Genomic DNA, 15,261 nt, shown 5'->3' with positions numbered 1-15,261 from the left:
GAACAATCTTTTGTGATGCTGTGAGTCTTTATTACTTGCCTATACAATATTATATTAATGGAACAAAGTTTTTTCTTGTATGGCTTGAATCCTAGTCTGTAAAAGGTCAATTAATGGCCCTACTAAATTATTTGTAGCTGTATTAGATTCTGTGGGGATGTTGTAGCAAAAGAACACCATCAAAAAAAGCAATGTGTAGAGTATTGTCCATGTAAATTAGACCTTAGTGTGAAACTGAAGTAAGTCATTCTGATTTATCTCATAGTAATGGGGTTATTTCTCACTGGGTTTTCAACTTCGTATCTTACAAGAGCTATGCTTAAAACATTGGTTTGTGTTAAAGGTTACTCAGACGGACAAACATTATTGTTCCCATGGCAATTTTGTTCTCTTGTTTTGTTCTGCATAACAGCACCTCTTCGTAGGATCTTATTGTTGGTTTAAGAATTAAGTATTATTCCAGGAAAAGGTAAACCTACTTTCTACCGTGCATTCCTTCTGAACAGTAGTTATTGGTTTGAATTGGAAAGTTCTCAATAAAACACCCATTTCAACATTTTCAACCTCACTTAAAGACGTCAAGCTGCCTATGTGTTTTGAGTGAATATAGGGGAGAGATTTACAAATAGTGTAAGGCTCAGCATTGTGTTCATAACCTGTTCTTTCTCTTCGTGTTGACAGATTAAGAGCTAAATTTCATCAACGTTAAATACGTTTCGACATTTAACCTGACGATTTTTTTGTCAAAGAATTCAACTTTAAGTCTTTGGAGAGAAATGGTCATTATATTTATCATACGGACTGTAATCCTTTCTCTTTGGTGAGCTAGGCAAAATCTTTCTCTGTCTACTAAGTCTACTAAGGCAGGATGGTCATTTTCAGGGTCAGTTTTGCCACAACCCTTGTCCAGTGGTGAGATTCAGCCGGTTTAGGCCAGTTTGGGCGAACCAGTAGTTAACTTGCTGGCTGGCCCTGCCCCGCCCCTTCCCACCCTGCCCCTTCCAAGAGTCCCCATGCGCCACATTTTGGCTCCCAGGTAAGTGCAGGGAGGCCTCCTAGGCCCAAAACAGGGTGCGGGAGGGGGTGGCATGCCCCCGTGCAGCCCATTTTTGCTCCCAGGAGGCTGCCGAGTGACTGTCTAGGCCAAAAACGGGCGCGGGGGGGGCGTGTGCCCCCGCGGCCCAATTTTGCTCCCAGGGGAGTGCAGGAGGCTGTGTGCTGCCTGTCACACCCCCTGGCCACGCCCACCATGGCCCCGCCCACTCATCCAGTCATTAGGGCAGAAAACTAGTTATTAAATTACTTGAATCCCACCATTGCCCTTGTCCACAAAAGAGGGCAATAGCTATTGTCCCTAATTCTATTCCCCGAAACAAATATATCATCATTGCTTGGGGTTTTTTTTTTTTGCAATTCTTTTTTTCTTCTTCTTCTTCTGTTGATTCCAAAAGCTCCATTTTTAGTGAGTTTAGGGACAGGAAAAGAGACACGAGCGAGGGGCGGGGGGGAAAAAAATCTATCAAGAAAAAATATAGTACATGAGAAAATCAATGTTGACTTGCTTAATAAGAATGGTTAGAGACCCAGTTTGTCGTCTTTCTGTAATTATTTGCTTTGCCGCTAGATTCTCATTGTTTTTAGTAAACAATTGGTATGGTTTTTCACAATGTTATTCACAATGTTTGTATTTAATTATCGTAGAAGCAATATGCAAACGTAAATCTTAAGACACATATCTATTTGTTTGGCTTGTTTTACCTGTGCATCACTTTCAGTTTTGAACTTTTTCATTTGTTGTTACAGCAGATTTTTTTTTTTAATCTAATTTATTCCCTTGGGAAGGTAACCAGACTTCTCTTGTTCTTCCATGATGCCTGGTTTTATTTTATTTTTTGTGTTCATATCCGGGGTTATTTTTTAAATTTGTGTATGGATAGAGATTTTTTTTTAATTGTATCCAACACTAACTACAAGGAAAATAGGAAATTTCAAAAGAAACTGCTTCAGGATTCCGTGTCTGGAACTGAAACAGATAAATCCAGATTTCTATAATTGGAAGTCAGATTTAATGGAACGTTGGGCATCCAGGTTAAATATCTAAACAATTTATAAATGGCAAAATAAGAATAGTTTTGATTGTTTGCATTATCGTTGATTATTGCTGCCCATAAAGTTGCTATTAATTCCTTTATATTAGTTATAGTCACCCATTCCAGTAGTCTCTGGGAAGTTTTCAAAACCTAAAATTGTAAAACTATTAAGATACAAGGGGGATGAGAAAGCCAATCCTGGTAGCATTTAATTTTTTCGATTTTTAGAGTTAAATGTCAGGAAATAACAGGGAATACTCAGTGAAGGACATCCAATGGTGAAGGCTTCCGGCTAGAAACTGGGAGGTTGTGAGTTCTACTCCCACCTTAGACACCAAAAGCAGTTTACAGATTAACAGAGTTGGAAGGGACCTTGTAGGTCATCTAGTCCAACCTCCCACACAAGCAGGAGATCCTACACCATTTCTGACAAATGGCAGTCCAGTCTCTTCTTGAAAGCCTCCAGTGATGAAGCTACCACAACTTCTGTAGGCAACTTCTGTTCCATTGGTTGATTCAGATGTCAGAAAAGTTCTCCTTATTTCCAGGTTGAATCTCTCCTTGATCAGTTTCCATCCATTATTGTCTGGCCTTCAGGTGCCTTGGAAAATAGCTTGACCCCTTCCTCTCTGTGGCATCCCCTCAAATATTGAAACACTGCTATCCTGTCTCCCCTGGTCCTTCTCTTCACTAACTAGCCATGCCCAGTTCCTGTAACCGTTCATCGTATGTTTTAGTCTCTGGTCCCCTAATCATCCTGGTTGCTCTTCTCTGCACTCTTTCTAGAGTCTCAACATCTTTTTTTATACTGTGATGATGAAAACTGGATGCAGTATTCTAGGTGTGGTCTTACTAAGGCTTTATAGACTGGTATTAGTACCTCCCTTGATCTTGATTGTGCTGTTGTTAGTTGCAAAGTCATGTCCGACCCATCGGGACCCCATAGACAACGTTCCTCCAGGCCTTCCTGACCTCTGCCATTCTCTGGAGTCCATTTAAGCTCACACCGACTGCTTCAGTGACTTCCATCCATTCACCTCCTTCTCTGCCGTCCCCTTCTTCTTTTGCCCTCAATCGTTCCCAGCATTAGGCTCTTCTCCAGTGAGTCCTTCCTTCTCATTAGGTGGCCAAAGTATTTGAGTTTCATCTTCAGGATCTGGCCTTCTAAAGAGCAGCCAGGGTTGATCTCCTCTAGGATTTACCGGTTTGATCGCCTTGCAGTCCAAGGGACTCACAGGAGTCTTCTCCAGCACCAGAGTTAAAAAGCCTCAATTCTTTGGTGCTCAGCCTTTCTTGATTGTATCTTGATTGTAGCCCTCTGTTAATGCAGTTGGGTGACCTTGGGCTAGTCTGTCCCAGCACTAAGAAATAGGCACTGGCAAACGCCTTATGAAGAACCTTGCCAAGAAAACTGGAATAGAATAGAATAGAATAGAATAGAATAGAATAGAATAGAATAGAATAGAATAGAATAGAATAGAATAGAATAGAATAGAATAGAATAGAATAGAATAGAATAGAAATTTAATAAAGCATTTTAAGGTGCATAAAGTTTTGAAGAGCCCATCTTGCTTGAGAATAGGGAAGAATCTCTTAATTAAGAATTTAAAAATATGCTTCTTTCCACAAGAAATGTGCCAAATTCTCCTTTTGATATATTTTCATGTTTGATATGTTTTCCTCTAAGCCTTCACGGCATCAACACGGCAGAATTAAACTGCCTATAGTTCTTGTTTTATTTATTTATTTCTTCCTTGAAGGGTGCTGCGTTGCCATATCTGGCTTTATTGTATTCTAGAAATGGAAAAAGATTCTTTGGTGATGAAAAACAATCCTAAAATAAACAAAGCCGTAGCTTACATCAGCGATCTTCTATTCTCTCATCCTGCAGTGCTGATTGTCAAAAGGTCACCAGCCTCTCTTAACATTAAATGAGTTCGTGGTACAGACTTATTTTGAAATTTCAGATATGACGTGTAATGTTTTTTGGAGGAAGATTGGTGTTTCCACTGTTCTGGGCCTTTCTTCAATCTTTTTCCTTGTTATTTGTGGAAGGGCTTTACATATACATCAACTAAATCAATTCAGTCTCTCGCCTCTTATCTTGTAATATTCAAAATCTTGCTTGACTTTATGGAGAAAGGAGGAAAACAGAGGGCAGTGATAATGGGAAGATTATGTTTCCAGACATCCAAATGACTTTTTCTGTCCTTTTGCCTTATGCCGAAAGCCTTTTATTTATTCATTTATTTATTTGGCATGGTATCAGGAAAGAGAAAGGAAACGTATCCCATCCCACTGTATTGTCCTCAAGAGGCGAGAATTAAATTAGTTAAAAATGTTTTCCCTGTGCCCCCAGAAGCGTCAAATGAAATGATACCACCTTGTTTTGCTAACTGATCCACGATCATTTAGCATGCTTTTTTCTGATCTTGATTTAGAAGTGGCTTCTTGTCCACGATATATGTACTAAGCTGTTTGACGTTGTAGTTCTTTTCTCATATGTAATCTGCATGAAGTATGTCATGTCGGTCTCATAGTGGTGCAGGCAAGGCCGAGTTGCAGTAATGTTTTATTGATCATGGCCATACATTTGTCCTCAAGAATAATCAAAGCCTTGTTGAAAATGTTTGAACCAAACATAATTTCTAATGTTGGATTTTCCCCCTTACCAGAGGGATCCCCTTGTGGAGTACTGTGAAGTCATTACCATGGCAACTCCACTGTGCTGCACAGTAGAATCCATTTTAATGCAGTACAGTAGAAGCCATTTTAATGCAATAGCTGCCTGCAATTACTGCAAGTTCAAATCTCACCGGGCTCAAGGTTGACTCAGCCTTCCATCCTTTCTAATGTAGATAAAATGAGGACCCAGGTTGTGGGGGCAATAAACTGACTTTGTATAAATATACAAAAGTATGAAGGCTATTGCTTAACACATTGTAAGCCGCCCTGAGTCTTCGGAGAAGGGTGGCATATAAATTATTTTTTTTAAAAAATGCAGTACAGTAGAAGCCATTTTAAGGCACAACAGGCTGTATCTTAACAAAACACACACTCCAAGGGGTGTTAGGGGTGTCTTACCCCCACAGTATTTCTTTCCAGAAAGTAAATCATCTGTGTACCAAGTTTGGTTGAAATTGCGCGAGGCATTCCAGAGTTAGGCTGGAACATACACACACATCCATTTTTACATATGTAGAATTATTTGGCAAGGTATCAGGAAAGAGAAAGGAAACGTATCCCATCCCACTGTATTGTCCTCAATAGGACACAAATTCCAGCACATTAGAGACATTATCAGAAAGATTAGAAAAATTGCTGGAGCTTAAACATCTTGTTCAGTGCTATAATACAGTTTCCAGTTTCAATATAACTTTATGTGATTGAATTCCCAAGGTAGAAGGCAAGGACCGTTTCTGGGAAGTCTTGGTACATGAAATATAATACATTTTTTCTTGTTCGAGTGCTTCCTTCATCCATCAGCATATCAGAAGACAAGATGGAAAACAGGATCCGATTTTCAATAATCCCATTAATTGATGTTTTCAGTGGCTGTAATCTGCGTTGTGATCAAAACAGATATATCTCTCTATTTCAACAGTCTTTTTTTTCCCCCAAGTTGATATATTTGTATAAGTCAAATGGTTAAGGCACCAGGCCAGAAGGTGGGAGACTATGAGTTCTAGTCCTGCCTCAGCCATGAAAGCCAGTTGGGTTACTTTGGGCCAATCACCAGAAGATAGGCAATTCTAGACCCGCCTTAGGCATGAAAGCCGGTTGGATGACTTTAGGCCAATCACCAAGAGGTATTGAGTTCTAGTCCCGCCTCAGGCCAGTCACTCTCTCTCAGAATATAGCCATGTCCATTGCTTGGTTTTGAATATAAGCTGACCTTCAAATTGCTCAGAACCCACTAAACACAAATCCAAATTTAATAAAAATATTTACCTTTTGAAAATCTGCCAGTAGATTATTTACGTTAACCTAACATGACAAATCGATTTTGACGTCAGAATTCTAAGAACATTTGAAGAAGATTTTACTTGAAAAAAAAAAAAAACCTTGTGGAAGGCATCTAGAAATGATGTTAGACTGTCTGGCTTAATCAAATTACATACCTTGGCCTAAAGTCAAAAGCCTGGGTTGTAATTTCCTTGAAACGTTAGCAGTATAACATGAAGCTTTTCTACTTATTCCAAGCAGACTTCAAATTTACTTTAAGATGAAATAAGTCCCGGCCTGCAGATTTATACCCACACATTTTTAAATAAAGAAAATGGTACTATTAACCATATTTTTTTTCCCCTTACATTGGGAAAATGGCATCGTTACATATCCTTTCTTAGTAGCTGATTTCTATCAATGCAATGTGATAATTAAGTAATTACGACTTTTTCCATCACTGAGCTGTTATCCTAACATCTTGATGCTAATGTCTACAGTTATTATTAGATTTCAGACAGAATATATCTCCCAAAATAAATGTGATATATAATTAACGCTATGCACCAATTTTGTGAGCTTCTTCAATTGCTTGTGAGGAACAATTTGATCTTGCAAAGCACTGTTGCAATACATCACCTGAAAACAGGTGATCACACCAGCCATGGAAACAAAAGCAAATGATGTTTAGAATGGTACCCAAATTGTAGGAAATTGGAAATTGGAAATCCAAGTGAACTCATCCCGGTGATAGACATTCTATTAATATCTCGTTTTAGGTATACATAGAGCCTGCGAGCATAAGATTTTGCGCTTTCTTCCTCTCCTCTTTTACACTGATGGATCCAGACACATGTTGCTTCTAATTTGCATTGACATGTTCATGCAAGTCAGAGGTGCTCAATCATTAGACCGAACCTTAGATAACAATCAGCCTGTGGTGCTGCAGTCTTGTACAATTACAGCGAACTTCAGTTCCGTCCCCACTGCCAAATATGGAAATCAAATTTCCGTGAATTTGCATAGAATTTTCATGATCCGTTCCTCTGGGTCATCATTGTATATATTAATGATAATGTGAACCTGACAGCTCATCAAGTCAAAAACATGATAATTTGAGGAATGCAAAACCGTGTTAAGCATGAAGGCTCTTAGCTGACTTTGGGGATTACACTCTGTATGCCAGATATCTGAGTCACATTGGGTTTCTCCTTCTCTGCCACATTTTGCGGTCCTTTAAATCCAGGAAGTTTGTGCGGCAGTAACTTCTTGGATGGAAAAACCTCCATTTTTTCTGAAAACTGCCTTTCCAGTCGTCCCTCATGTCGCGTTTATTGCATTCTTATTTTTTCCCGTTCGTGGGTTTTGCAACTACACCACATTGGGAAGAAAATTAAAGGTTTCTTTCCCATAAACTCAAGGTTAGGTTGGCATTACCGTTGACAGTACATTACATGACACTACATGAGCTGTGGTGGCACAGTGGTTAGAATGCAGTATTGCAGGCTACTTCTGCTGACTGCCAGGAGTTCGATCCTCACAGGCTCAAGGTTGACTCAGCCTTCCGTCCTTCCAATGTGGGTAAAATGAGGACCCAAATTGCTGGGGGCAATATGCTGACTCTGTAAAACCACTTAGAGAAGGCTGTAAAGCAATGTGAAGCGGTATATCAGTCTATAAATGCTATTATAACACCAGAGTACTTACTCTGAATCTGCAAGCTTGTTTCTTGTTGCTTTGGTTTTCCTTGTCGTGTAGAACATTTGACCTAACAAGCTACATGTGAAGATATTTGCTGTGGAAATTTACAGGTAATCCTTGACTTACAATCACAGTTGGGAGAAGAATTTCCTTTGCGAAGCAGGGCAGCGGTTAAGTGACTCGTGTCTGATTTTATGACCCTGTTTGGCCACAGTGGTTCAATGAATCACTGCAATTGTTTTAGATGAATCATGCGGTCCTTAATCAAATCCAACTTCTCCGTTTACTATGCATTTTGGAAGCCAGCCGGGAAGTTCCCGAGATACTTCCACCATCAAAAAATAGGTGCCAGTTTTTAATTTTGACAGTTGACCATGGGGACCCTGCAATTGATTGTAAGTCACTTTCTTGAGTACTATTGATCTTCACATGGTTGCAAATCGAAGAGCATCTGTGAAGTTGATTGTGAAGTAATATCTACTCGCTGATCCCTTTCAGAGATTTATTAGGTGAAATACGTCAGTCAAATTCTTCTCATGAGGAAGGATTCAGCCGGTTATGTCTGGTTCGGGTGAACCGGTAGCAGCGACTGTGGGAAGCTCTGCCCACCCGGACGTAATGTGTGAGTAGTGCACATGCGCGGAAGGCCATGCACATCCGCGGAGGAGGCGCGTGCAAGCGAAGTGAGCACCTGTGCACTCACATTTGCAAGCCAGTAGGGAAGGTAAAGGAATCCCACCTCTGGAAGGATCTAAAATGGTATTTTCAGACATAGGGAATACTTCAACAAGAGCAGATAAACCTTGTTTCCTTTCATATCACTATGTCTCTAAACCGCTGGAGTTTCTTTCTTACAAGAAACTGGCCCAAATTTGGACCCAAGCGGCTCAGCAATCACCCCTTCTGCTTTCTTATCTTCTTTGCTTTTGAGAAAGCTTTCTCTGTCCTTTGTCCCTGGGAGAGTTTTATGTCTGCTTTTTGCAGAAGAGTCAATAAGGAAACAAACAGCGGCAACAGTAAGCAATTTGTTACACTGAACAGGAACGTCGAGGGGATGTAGGTAGATCAATGGGGAGCATCTTGGAGGCCCTTTGTATTTCAATTGCCACCAGGTTTTTGTTTTTGGGTTTTTGTTTTTTTTTGCAAAATAAAAACCCTCCTGCAAAATTGTGCAATGGTGGCAGATCTCAAGCCTTTTGTCTAGAAATCTCAGTTCCATTGCCCAACTGTTTTTCCAGTTGAAAAGTTTCTGGACATGTTTATGAAGTCACTATGAACTCAGTTCAAAAGAAATCTTTTGTTTAGTTTTCTGAAAGGTTTTTGAGAGCTTATTTTACCTGTCTGGGAGTATTGATTCTTCATTGGCATCAGACCCTCAGACTGAGAGGGTCTTTCTTGTATTTGTTTAAAAAATAAATAAATAAATAAAGCTAGATGGAGATGTGGGAAATCTGGCAAAAAAACAAACGTTGTGGAAGTCAAAATACTAGTGATGGGCAGGTTTATGGGGAATGATATTGTGGATGATGCTCTTGTGTACGTTATGCGAGGACAGTCATTTTGGTCTGTGGTACTCAAACATCAGCTCAACAGCTTCATCTCTGGTTTTCTCTCTCTGAGCTTGGTTGTTTTCTTGAAGATGTTTCATTACCCAGTCTTGGTAACGTCATAAGCACTGATGATGTTACCTACCGTATTTTTCGGAGTATAAGACGCAGCTTAGTTTTTGGGGAGGAAAATAGGGGGAAAAAAATCTGCCTATCTGGCTAGCGTCCTTAGTCTGGTCAGCTTCTCTCTCTCTTCTCTCCTCTCTTCTCTCTCTCGTCTCTCTCCCTCTCCCCTCAGTTTACCTCGCAATCTTGTGAAGAAAATAGGAGATTGGAGAATAATATATGTCATATTGAGGTCTACAAGAAAAACATAGAATAAAAATCAGTTACCATATTTTTTGGAGTATAAGATGCTCCGGAGTATAAGACGCAGCTTAGTTTTTGGGAAGGAAAATAAGAAAAAAAAAATCTGCCTCTGCCTACCAACATCCATCAGTATTCATCTGGCTAGCGTCCTGTCAGTGTGTGAGAGAGTTGAGGGCTGTTTGGAAACTGAAACAGTATTTGATGTGTGAGCAACAAGGAGACAGTCTGGAGCCTGGGCATGGCTTAGCTCTGCAGCTCTGAGTCTGTGCTGAGCTCTAAACTAGTCTGCTGCTCAAAACTGAAACTGAAACTCTTCTCCTCTGCTTGTGTTTTGCTTGTATTTACTACCATGTTGGAAAACCTGTTTTTGGTATTGTATATTTACTTCATGTGTTATATTATATATAAAGAGAAGTTATTGAATCCTGCTGAATCTGTTACTTGCGTGTGCTTTTTGGATGTGATTGCTGCTGCAAACTCTGACACGTCCTTGCAGTAAATAGCGAACAGCCAGGTCAGCTTCAGCATATTATTGCAGCCTGATTCAGCACGAGCAGCTGATTGGCGGGTGGATCGGCCTCCCAGAATACCCCCAATCAGCTGTTTCAGGCTGCAGGGATTGCCACAGACCATTGCCGCCTCCATGCCTCACGTTTTTGGCTCCATTCGGTATATAAGACACACCAAAATTTTCATCCTCTTTTGGTGGGTGGGGGGGAAGTGTTTCTTATACTCCGAAAAATATGGTAAGCTGTGGCTGGATATGTTGCTGAAATTAAGCAAGCACATTATTGCTTAGTGTGAGTTATCCTGATCTGTGTATATGTTTCTGAGGGAGGTCCCTTCAAAGCAACAATATGCATGAATATGAACGTCATTCAAAATGTTGAATTGTTGATCTATTTATGGTGCATTTATACATTGTTGATGTCCATGAAAGAAAGAAAAAGTTGCCAAGGACATTTCGTGCACGCATGGCCATTCCCCCCCCCCCGCCCCCAGCATCTCTTATTTTCACCCACTTCTCTTCCCTCCTTGTTTTTTTTTCGAGCTAGAAAAGTTGATGGTTAGAAAGGTGAGGGGCTTCTACGATGAAGGAAGTCAACGGTATTGTGAAGTGACATCGCCTTCTTTTTTTTAACGGTGCTGCCGCTACGTTATTTTCCATTTCTGCCAACGTGTGTCCGATTCATATTCATATCCGTGTTCATTAAGGGGAGAAATGGAACAGGGAGGATTCTTTGGAAACAACAGCTTCCAAAGAACATTACAATACGAAGAATAAAACTTCAATGATTATTATTATTTTTTACACGTCCATTGTAAATCAGTTATGTTGGCTGTGCTCTGGAAGCTATTCAAGTTCTGCTTTCCTCTTCATTTCTGTGTCAATTTATTCCGTCAGATTGGTTGACTTTCCTTTGTATCCCACGCCGGCATAGAGTGGGCCGCTGTTTTGAAGGACATAGCATCTGTATCCTCACATTTTTCCATTCTTCTCTTGAGCATTGGTGCATTGATAGAGATGGGGCTTTTTCTTTCAGGTATTTAATTTAGGAACCAGAATAGTTTCCAGGGGGTTTCTTAAGTTGTCTGCCTTCAAAAGTCTCCCAAATGCAAGACAACAATTCTTCATCGCTGAATTCATTCAACTCTGTCACATTCGGGACAAAAACCATGTTGGTTTTGTTTTTAAGAATGAGAGGGTCTTTTTGAGCACTTGCCTGCAAATCAGCTCTGAAGGTATTTAAGTACACAAAGGTTTTTGAATGGAATATTGAATGTTACTGACTATTACTGTAAGGACAAATAATCCTTTTATTTGTAATCCAGAGGTGTTTTGCAAAGAAAGAGTGAGAGGAATCCTCAAAGAAGAAGAACATTGAGCTGACTATAAAGAGACTTGAAAACTATCATTTTTGTTGAAGGAGGCATTATAAAGTACTCACTGAAAGTGTATCCTAAGTTTATTTTTTTTTTTATTTTTTTTTTTATTTGATTTATATGCCGCCCTTCTCTGGAGACTCAGGGCGGCTTACAGTGCGTTAAGCAATAGCCTTCATACTTTTGTATATTTATACAAAGTCAGCTTATTGCCCCCACAAACTGGGTCCTCATTTAACCTACCTTAGAAAGGATGGAAGGCTGAGTCAACCTTGAGCCTTGGAGAGATTCGAACCAGCAGTAAATTGCAGGCAGCTGTGTTAATAACAGGGTGCTTTAAACCACTGTAGTACCAAGGCTCTTGCAAGTTTAGTACTTAGGATATTTCTTATTTTCTTAGTTCCAATTTGTAAACAGTTGCTCATAGGTAGAAAGGATGCATTTGTAGACATAGTAAAAAATAGTAACGCATATTTAAATTACCGTATTTTTCGGAGTAGAAGACACACTTCCCCCCCCCTAAAAATGGGTGAAAATTTAGGTGTGTCTTATAGACCAAATATGGATATTTTTGGCCTCCTGAACTCTCTGTGTGTTGCATTTTCGCCCTCCCCGGTCCCCAGAAGCACTCTACAGGTCGAAAATGGGCACATTTTTGGCGAAAATGAGCCATGCAGAATAGAATAAAAACTTTATTACGGTCATCAACCAGCAATAGACATACAATAAATTAAAAATAATACTGACATTAATCATGAATAATAACATCCCTGTTATGAAAATACATGATCTCAAACCGTTAGGGTCACTCCCTAATTTACATGAGTGGAGAGCCGATAAGTATGTGAGTAAATGTATTTTTCCAATAATTGTTATAGAAATCTCCAAAAAATTGGCAACAGTTGACAACTATAATTCTGTAACCATTTTTTTTTTCTTGTGGACATGGCAGCGACACAGAATTTTGCCACTGCACGCGTGGTAGCCGGATTTGAGTCTTGGAGGAGAAAGCCTATATAAAAGTCGTCTGTCCTCCCTGGCAATCTCTCTAGTAAGGGCAGAATATATATTGACCTACATACTCTGTATAACTCACAGTACAAAGCACTGCAGAGCATCAGCCCCTCAAGCTGCACTTTGTTCAGGGCTGACATAGAGAAGAAGGGGGAGCATCTGGCAAGAGACCGTTTGACACTTCACCCAGTTAATTCCCTGGAGAGATTATTTCCTAGGAGATGAGATGGGAGGGAGGAAATTCCTGTGAGCTTAGTTAGTAGATAGGAGTAGAATGACTTGGAAGATGGCCAATCAGAACAGGAGAGCAAGTCGGCCTGGCCTAATTTTCTCCCCTTTCTTTTAAATTTTTAAACTGAAATTTTAATTTGTTTTAAATTATTGGGATTTTAATTGTCTTGGGCTAAATTATTTAATTTGGTTTTAAATTGTTTCTAACTTTTGTATTTCCGTATTTTATCCTGTGCCTGTTCACCGCCCTGAGTCCTTTGGGAGTAGGGCGGTATACAAATTTAATAAAACAAACAAACAAACAAACAAACAAGCCAGGAAGGGAAGGGATTTGGAGTAGGAACTCATTGCTGGCTACAATGAGTTTTGGAACAGAATGTCGTGCTAATAAATGAGTGAGTTTTCATAAAGAACTTGGCTGAAATGCGATTTATTTTGAGACGACTTCGAACCTTGACACAGAGTGCTTCTGGGGGCCTGGGAGGGTGAAAATCCGATGTGTGGAGGCCCAAAAGCTATTTTTTTTTCTTGTTTTACTTCTGTAAATTTAAATGCATCTTATAGTCCGATGCGTCTTATAGTCTGAAAAATATGGTAGTATCAGTTAGCCCTTTGAGGTGGTTTAGACAAGGAGCACCACCATAAACAGTAACTCTACCTTTACTGTACTGTTACATTAACAAAACTTTGCAAATCTGAAAGTACTCCTGCCCCTCACTTCTACTCTCCCAAAAACTAGGGAGTGCCTTTTCTGAAATTCTTTCTTTTATCATTCCTCCTTCAGACTCAAAGGTTTATCCAACTGTCTAGGCTACAGTTTTTCCTTTCCCATTTCCACGTATAATTATGATACCATAAAAACATTCTGCCAATGCCTATGTCAGGGTTCCAAGTAACACCCCCAATGAATGAAAACTCCGAGGCTTGAAGTTCCTCAAAGTTCCATTTTATTAGAGTTGTCATATTGGCACATCTGGGAAAACCTGAATCTGAAAGCTCCCAGGTTTTCCCCACCCAAAGGAAAGTCCAAATCCCTGCCCAATACCCACATATCCATCACATGGTCCAATGAAGACACCATCCCAACTGGAGATGCCTCCACTTCCAGCCATCCACGTGCAGGGCAAGATGTCCTTGACTCCCTGAGAAAGGAATGTTATTATGACTATATATCACCCACGCTCCACACAATTCCCCCCCTTCCGGTTTCCCACAGTAGTAAATGTGGCAGGTCTGAAGGCCCAATACAAAAGATGGCTTCCAGGCCTGACAGCCTGTTCACTCAGATATTCGCTCAAACACGATTTGATCAAGGAAGTGTAAACTTTTGCATGCAACTGTTGATTGGGGTTGAGTGGAAGAGCTAGGAAAAGTACGACTTGTCCTCTGAATGCCTCATGTGTCATAGACCAAGGATCTCCAACCTTGGCAACTTTAAGACTTGTGGACTTCAACTCCCAGAGTTCCTCAGCCAGCTTTGCTTTGCTGGCTGAGGAACTCTGGGAGTTGAAGTCCACAAGTCTTAAAGTTGCCAAGGTTGGAGACTCCTGACTTAGACTGAATAGCCAACTGTTCATTCCAAGGCTCTCTGCAACTTTATTGGCTGGGGGGGTGGGGGGGACTAATTTGTGGATCCCGAATTGTCTGTTGACCATAGATCTGAATCTAGCATGGATGTATTTGTGAATATTTCTATCTGTACTATAAACGGATTGATTTTTTTCAATCTTTCTCCATTTTATTAGAATAATGGAGGTTAAAAAAACTCATGATGGAAGCTATAACAACATGACAACTGTCCCTTTTTTTACATGTGTCATGTATGACCTGGTTATTCTGCTGGAATGGGGCAGTAGCAAAGCTGACTTAGCATAGAGGAGAACATGCATTGAGCGTTGATAGAAAAACACCATTGCCACGTAAGGTTGACTCAGTCTTCCATCCTTCTGAGGTCAGTAAAATGAGGACCCAGATTGTTGGGGGCAATATGCTGACTCTGTAAACCACTTAGAGAGGGCTGTAAAGCACTGTGAAGCGGTATACAAGTCTAAGTGTTACGGCTATTGCCCTTCCTTCCTTCCTTCTTGGTTACAATGCAATACTGCAGGCTAACTCTGCCCACTGCCAGCAGTTCGATTCCCACCTGTTCAAGGTTGACTCAGCCTTCCATCCTTCCAAGGTGAGCAAAATGAGGATCCAAATTGTTGGGGGCAATATGCTGATTCTGTAAACCGCTTAGAGAGGGACTGTAAAGCACTGTAGTATATAAGTCTAAATGCTATTGCTATTGCTATCACACTATTTGCTAAAGAACAAAGGTTACTAATCTCTTCTTCCCCTTCTTTTTGTCATTAGAAAAAAAAATTAATGAAGCATTTATTGAATTTGAAGTAGAAGAATGAAAAGGTATGACTTAATTATTCCCTTAATAAAATGTTAACCTTTATTTGCATTTGCATTGTTCTTGTCGTTTAACTTCT

At 40.1% G+C, this 15,261-nt stretch overlaps 1 protein-coding gene across 5 annotated transcripts in view; it reads left to right on the top strand.

Annotated features, from left to right (window-relative positions):
* DIAPH2 (diaphanous related formin 2) overlaps positions 1–15,261 on the top strand; it is a 343,475-nt gene that overhangs the window by 198,812 nt on the left and 129,402 nt on the right. The window lies entirely within an intron of this gene.

This window comes from Pantherophis guttatus, chromosome 12, assembly GCF_059756535.1.
Source record: "Pantherophis guttatus breed Tessera chromosome 12, ASM5975653v1, whole genome shotgun sequence".
Taxonomy (NCBI): domain Eukaryota; kingdom Metazoa; phylum Chordata; class Lepidosauria; order Squamata; family Colubridae; genus Pantherophis; species Pantherophis guttatus.
This window is presented reverse-complemented; position numbering and strand designations above follow the sequence as displayed.